This window comes from Amblyomma americanum, chromosome 9 (genome assembly GCF_052857255.1).
Source record: "Amblyomma americanum isolate KBUSLIRL-KWMA chromosome 9, ASM5285725v1, whole genome shotgun sequence".
NCBI classification, from domain to species: Eukaryota; Metazoa; Arthropoda; class Arachnida; order Ixodida; family Ixodidae; genus Amblyomma; species Amblyomma americanum.
Window position 1 is genome coordinate 73778653 of NC_135505.1, and position 8021 is coordinate 73786673.

An 8021-nucleotide genomic window follows, 5' to 3' on the forward strand; every position below is an offset into this window, starting at 1 on the left:
TAATGGCAAACGCCAACTTGCTCAGGAGGGTAATTGTAGCACCACGCCGCATGTAGCTGCGCTTGCCTAGCGGTAAACGGCAAGAACTAGAACATGCGCGCTGGAGCAGTGTCATATGTGCAGGTCTTTGGTTCATTTGGTCTTGCTGAGGACAGATTACAACTGGTAGGGTCGCGTAACATCGGCTCCGGCGGACCCGGATGACAAGGGTTGGGAAGTCGTCTGCGCCCGGTTTAGCTGATAAGAAGGGCCTGTCCTCACCCTCCTGCTATGTTGGATGGTGTGTGCCCTGCTGTGCACCACCACAGTCTACAGGCTCCATGATACTGCCAAAGCCCCATGCTCGTTTGCTGGGACTACCGCTGGTTAAAGTGGCCCTTCCGCTGTGCCCGGGTCGTAGGAACTGGGCGCCAGTGTCGTCCCATGCGTATCTTAACTCAGGAAATGGCTGATCAAACTCGCGGTCACAGCGCACCTGGAACCTCAACTCTGGTTCTGTGATTAGGAAAGCAGTGCTTACCGGACAACGCCGGACAATATCGGCTATCTAGTGAGCTACATATCCGCGATTTGCCGAGCGGGCAAATTTATTCGACCGCTCCGAAGTTCTTATGCAAGATTGACCGTGGCATACCAGTGAACTCAAGTCACGCTCCTCATTTCTTGTGTGATTTTTTTCCTCTTTTTAAAAAGTGCTAGAATGTTTATGTCATATGCATTACCACTGCTTTTTATTTTTTATTTTTCTAAGGCCCAGTGTGATGCAGTTGAGTCAATCCTCCAAGGACACACCTAGGAGGCCGTAACGATACATGAAGTTGGGGCTTTCCCCTTGTTATACTGTAGCATTCAGAAATTCAAGCATTTTTTTTTTCAGTAATGAGTAAAATTCAAGCATTCACTTAAAAAAAAAACAAGATGTACGCAGGTGTATAGTGTAACAACCTGAATTCAAGGCAAATATTGATAGTAGGTATGGAGCTTTTACGCCATGCAGTGGATGCTGTCGTCCGCCAGGGAAACTTCAAGCGTGAACATGCCAACACATTAAAGCCTCCGTTTGCTACATCTTTTGTTACGTGCGTGTCTGGCAGAAACCGTAAACTGTCGCTATCATTATTGCATCTCGATATTCTTCGTGGTGGCATGACAGAATATCACAACTAGAGACTTTGAACTTTTACCTTGCGTTTTCTGTACATCCACATAAACTACAGTGATTCTCAAGCCTTGATAGAGGGCCCCAGCCCCAGTACTGAGCTACTGATTAAAAACTAGCTGATGATGGAGTTGACTCTATGTTGCTATACCGTCCATCCAACACGCACGCCACTTGCGTTGAGCTATTCTGCAGGGTCTCGTCTCATGTGTTCACACCAAGATGTGTCTTATTTAGAGAAAACAGGATCACATCGACACATGCTTGCTTAGAATATAACAGGCTGTAAGTTACAAAAACACAAAAATCTAGACGCACCTGTGCATTCTAGTGCACTTATACTTCTACTGTGATAAGGCAATAAAAAGGTGCCTCAAGTAACAGGAAGCCGTTATTTTTCTGATTAGGCAGTCACTTTCGAGGCTTTATTGAGTAAAGAATAGTTTACATTTGAGATGAAGGAGCCAAAACAATACTAATCTCTAAACTTAGTTGGTGTAATTTTATAGGCGCCATGTATATACAGAACTCACGCGCAGCGGCACAGCCGCTGTCAGCTTAGGAAAACAAGTAGAAGATGGGACCCGGTCAGGCAGAATAGAAATTTCATGCGACAGAACTGATTGTGCAGTGTAAACTAAGATTGAAAATCTTCCCCTAAATGGCCGTCTCTAAGGCATTTGAGATCCCTGGTTAGGGACGCTCCTTGCCCTTGAATAGATGCAAGTTTCAGGGGAAAATCTCACCGGTATCTCTCATGGCATATTACGCCGGTTTCCCAAAGAAAATGTGCAATAGAAATAGACTTTCCAGAAAATGTACTAATAATACTGCCATGCAGACATTAAGGATACGGCTTATAATACGTAACACCGAAAGTTGGGAGAGTTGTTTGAAGTCCATGTTTGAAAACTTCGAAACAATAGACGGGGAAAGCACAGGACGTCGAACCACGTGAAATATACTGAATTGAAGCACTTCATCTTTGGGACATGGCCATCGTGTAAAGACATTTTTCTGCACCACCGAGCAAGTGTGTTTCGAAATGAAGATATAATTACCATTAGCTTCGTGAGAAATTAGTAATTCTTTTTTGATTCTCACCGATTTTGATATCCTGTTGCTTTTTTCAAACGCAGGGGGACTCGGGCTCCGGTGTGACAACTTACGTCCGTAGGGGTCAATCTTCAAAATCATTTCTGTTCGGAATAGCGTCCTTTCTCATAGTACGTAGTGATGGAGTGATGCCTAATGTATTCACTAGAGTTTCTATGTATAGAAGCAGGATTGAGAAATCGCTGAAAAACATACACAAATGGAAGAAAATAATAAAATTAAGTGATGAAATTGATTACGAAACAAATAATATGCCGTCATCGGCTAGCCGAAAAGTCAGGAACGGATAAGCCAAAACTTGTAACATGTGAATTAAACAGAAAAAATCTCATGTTTTCTGTCTGTGGTAGTTTTAATTTCTTTCCCCGGAGTCCACGACACCTGTCAAGTGGGATAGAGATCACACATTTGAAATTAAACGTCTGACTCGTAACAACGGCAAAGCTAGGGACGACAATCGTCTACAGACACCAAAATGAAGAATCATACGTCCCAGATTCATTAGTACAGATCGCGCCTTTTTTGCACACAGAATAATCTCCAGTAGGTCGTAGTGACTCCAGTTCTATTATCTGCTTACTAGACTCCTATGCACGTTGGCCCGAGTTTTAGCCGAGCCTCCGGGACGGTAGCTTTCGCGATGGAAGATAGCCCGGAACGCCCAAGCAACAGGCAACAAACTATCAAAACATCGATCCATATGTGAACAGTAGCACACCCTGCACGAGCCGTTTTCACCTTTCCAGACACGGCAGTCTGCTCAATTGAATGCGGGAGCGTGGCTTATGAATATCAACGCAATATCATAATATATATCTCTGTATACACACTCAGCGTCACCAATGCGCAATGTTGCATGCGCTACCAGACGCCCTTCGAGCTTGCGGCGGTAACGGTTTCGGCCTCTAACGAGTTTTGCTCGAGTCGGCTTGGCAAGCTCAGGCTAAAACCAGCCACGAAATGAAGAAGGGCTGCGGTAGTTTGGTGTCTAGCTTGCGCCGGTCGCAATCTAGAGAATGGATCAGAGTGAAATGTTCTTAAGCATACCAAGCTTTATACAGCAGAGACGATAAACTGGAATATCTAATCACTCGTGACAACTCATACAGGGTAATGTACAAAACTATGTACCATATGCTAAGTAACACCAGAGAGGGTGCAGCATTAAGAAAGATCTAACGGCAACAGCACACCAACGCAGGAGAGAGGCAAACAAATAAATGAAATTTGCGAACCAACAATAGAGGATGACCATGTTGCCGTCCTGCAGACTGGCGCGCGCTTCATCGCCGGTATGTGGCTGGGCGTCAGAAGAGCGCTTGGCTAGATGGGGAACTATGGCACGGGCTGACCCAAAGGTAGTTAATTATCCCTCATATATAAAGTGTGCCGCTTCTGTTTATTAGTTCGCACCGAAGTAAACATGCACACATGCGTACTTTTGACTGCACAGCCGCTCTCTCATTTTCTGACCAAGGAACGCCTCGACAGTTTCTGCGAGAGTCAACCAAATCGGTTAGCAACATGTTTTTTGGGCGCGTCAAGGCTTGTTCTCTGTATCTGGCATTATCTGTTTATCCACAGTCAAAGGATAGCAGTTGTCAACCGTCGAACCTTTCGCCAAGAATTACCGGATTTTTAATACGTTAAGCACTGATAAAAAATTATCATTATTTTGTTTATTTTTTCTGCTTTCAGTAATAAATAAAATTTCAATTTAGTTTAGAGCCAGCTAAGAGGGTGTCGCCAATTTTTTTTTTAATGGCGCAAGGGCAGCTGCGGCCAAAGAGCTCCATGGCATAAGGTATATTCGTTTGCTCAAGGTATGGTCAAAGACCCATTTCCCAAGCATTTCACCCTAAAGAAGCCGAACATCAAGCAGGGGAAGCTTGTACCCATTCTATCACCGGTGGGTACCCGGTGACAATGAGGATCGAACTCCGCACCTCCCGCATGCAAAGCGGAGGCTCTACCACTAGGCCATCGCTGAGGTCAGTCGCCAAAATTGGACGCTTACTGAACCAGGCGACGACAGTGAGCCGAAAATGTCTAGGTGGTCATGTTCGAGTGAATATAAAGTGGACTAGAGGAGCAGCCGAGCGTACTTAAAACAAAAACAAGGCCATACGGTAACACACTACCAGAGGCGCTGCTGTGCCATTCCGGTCGGATGCCTTGTCTTGGAAATGCTGTGAGTGGCTGCTAAACGCTATATATTTTCGTTTTGTTTTTCTACCAGCGCTATTAATGACTAGCGTTTTAGAGGCCCCGTCGCCATGAAATTATATTCCAGCCCTCGCTTGTCGAAAGAGGTTACTCTTGACGCGATAAGCTTTTGTTAAAAAAACACTTCCTAAAAAGCCAACTTCGTTCGCGCTTGAACTGCACAGGAAGGAGCAGCTTTGAAAATTCAAGCCCATTTGTGAGCGAGTTTTCATTGCGAATGAGTGCGTGGTGAAGTCATTGTCATTAAGTCATGATGACTTTAGTCATGAAGCCATCGAGCACGCAATCTATGACCATTCCACGCCGGGACATAGCCAATCAATCATGCAGTCACAACACCAGAGAACGACAGCGTAACTACGAGTTGGGAATAAAATAAATAACAGTAAGAAAAGTGAACAAGGCTTAAAACATTGCTCATATTATAGCGGACACAACAGCAACTCGACGGCCTAGACTTGTAATTTCAAAACGCTGCACGCTACAGCAGTCCTATCAATGCCTTTGGAACCTATGCACTTCACAAATGCATTTCTGATCGAGATTTAGAGTCGGAAATGCCGAATGTGGAAGTGGGGCTGCAAATGAGATGAACGAAAACAGGGAATTGTCTAACAAATACTTGCGCCCGCAGGGCGACCGACACAATTTCATATGCTTGCAGAAAAAGGAGGTGACACCAAAATCGGCAAGTTACAAAAACTACCAGGGAGAGGGCTAATATATGTTCGCTGCCATACCCTAACATGGAAACGACTATTCCACATTAAATCGTACAAAGAGAAATAGAGTGCCTTGTTAGAGCTTTTCCCACGCAGGGGGAAGGAATGTACCATTTCCTTCTCTGCGCATACATCATTCCCAAGTTTAGGCACAATCGCTTTCATTCCCTTTTCCACGACACGATTCTAGGATAAAAGAAAAATTCTTTCTTTATAGTAAGGCTTTTCAACGCCTTTGAAGCATCATGAGGGTATCGAACAGAAATGCCTTAGTGCAACTACTTGTCGATGGCGAAAAAGCAAGACGTAGTGACGCTCCTAAATGAACCGTGTTGTGATTCAGGAATACGAAACATCGTCACCACCAACATGTCCCCAGACCTCACATTGGCCAAAAACGTGGTTAACTGCTTGTGGTTCAGCACAGAGGTATGCCCGGGAAGCGACCACTATATATTGAGTGCAACAATGCCCCAACCCTAGCTTTTTTTGTGCTTTTTCTTAGTGTAAGTCACCTTTCAAGGCTGGACCTGCGCCATCAAAGCATTCTCCCGCCACCTGGTCATATAATAATTTCGAGTAAAACCAGCATGACTAACATAATGGGATTGAATATAAAAAGTCAGATAGGAGGTGGTGCCTAATAGCAATCACTACATAGAAAAGTGAACGCACTAGCTCTCTGATGGCGTTCGAACCCTCAAACTCGATATCGCAAAAGACGTGGCACCACAGAGATCGACAGTCGGCTACTTCACATGAGGAAGGCACGAAAACCTCTCCGTAATTCCACAAAAGTAGAATAGCCCCTCAAACTCAAGTCAAGTTAAACCAAGAGATTGAAGACTACGCATCAATAGCACCAAGACTGCTGCAACATGAAGAGGACTTAGTGATGTCGGAAACATACCATCTCCAAAGGCACCAGCTCGACCAAAAAAACAAACGCGGAACCAGAGACGCAGCATAAAAGGACTCGTGCATCATTGCCAGGATAGTATGAAAGCAATCTTATAAGAGCTACAGAATTAGTACATTGGGGGCCAAGCACCTACCAGTATTCCCAATTACACAAAAATATGCCTTTCACGTGGCCTCCGATTGTGACTCTGCCTTCCGCCTTTTTAAATTTCTTCTGACGTTAGGCGTTATCCTGCGCCAGTTCTGCCCTTCTGCTCCCATCGAAGTTCACAACCAACGCCAGTGGTGTCGGAGTTGGTGCCCAAACTACACACTCATCACTGTGCTGCCGATGTACGTCACTTCTGACCCCTACAATTGGGATGACTTTTTCTCTTTCATTGTTTATGCGTACAACACTGCGCAACATGACACAACTGGATACAGCCCATTTTACCTTCTGTATGCTGACGTGTCCCGCACCTGTCGCGGTACAATCCTTCTTGTTGTTCTTCACGAAGAGCCTTCAATCGCCGCCACTGTTTCCCGAGCTGTGTAAGCACGCCGTCTTGGCCGCACTCGCATTTTGGACTCACAGCAGCGCTCCAAGCAGCGCTGCGACATCCACCGCCGGCTCATCTCCTATGTCCCTGGCGATTTAGCGCGGCTACTGACGCCGCTCTGAAGGCGTATGTTTTGAAAGAAACTTCTGTCACACTGCACTAGCCGTTTTGTTGATTTGCAGCCTTTAAGTAGTTTGAACTACGTCCTCTAGCGCCTTACTAACAGCGGCAATGCTGAAGACAGACCCAGAGGGTGCAGGTCGCTTGGCTTAAAACAGTCAAACTTTGGGAACCTGTCCAGCCTGCCTGGAGAGCTCCGCCTGCAAGAAGCGAAGTTTCAAGTGCTCTATCGACGACGAAGCGAAGAAGGAGCTCAGCGTAGATGTAGACAGAGCTGGTCGACCTGGCCGTGTTGAACTCTTGGTCGCCGTCACCGAACGTTGCAGACAGACGCCCAAGTGCGTGCTGAGTGCGTGCTGTGCATGTAACAATATCTTCTAGTGTGACACGTAATTTTTTTTTTCCAAGCGAACAATGTAGACCTGATATTGAGCCTTTTTGTAGTAATGCGTATTTTTGTGTCCGCTAAGGAGAGATCTTTTAACCGTGAGTTAGATTCATCGTTTGAAGCAGGAACGAATGGAATATATTTGTTAACAAGATTAGTGATCATATTTTTAAAGCGGCCAAATGTCTGCCCAGTGGGCCTCTCAGAAGAATAACTCAACAATGTTTGAAAAAAAAATCGCTAAGTGTAGTGTTTATACCGTTAAAAATGGCCTTATTGTAGTCGCATATTTGTTTGAATGCATTTACTTGAATTTGCATTAGGAAAATTAGTTGCAGCTATATAGGCTTGTTTTCAGAGAAAGCGTTGAGAAATAGTACTTCCCCAAATATTTTAGGTACACTTCAGAATACACGGTCTAAAATGTCACAACCGAGAGTAAAATATAAGCTCTAACGCGTGGTTTATAAATTCTGCTGAGGCGAGACACCAAGATGAGAAATGTTACCAATCTGTATGTGGGACATTAGTAGTCAATAAGAATTAGTCTTCAACCATTGGTGCATATTTGAACGGATGAAGAAATACACGCACGTAGTTTAGGAATGGCGCGATTATAAAAACAAAGCGGATGGTAACAGACTGCAACCACTGCCGTCAGCAACGCTGTCCCACAGTGAGCCCAAACTTATTCAAAAGAAAAATCAGTACTCACGTGATATGAAGGTAATGCTTTTCTTATGGCGATAGGTAAACTGTGACTTCTTTTACTGAACGATAGTGCTATATATATATATTCTTAGAGCACGATGCCTCTTCCAAGAAAG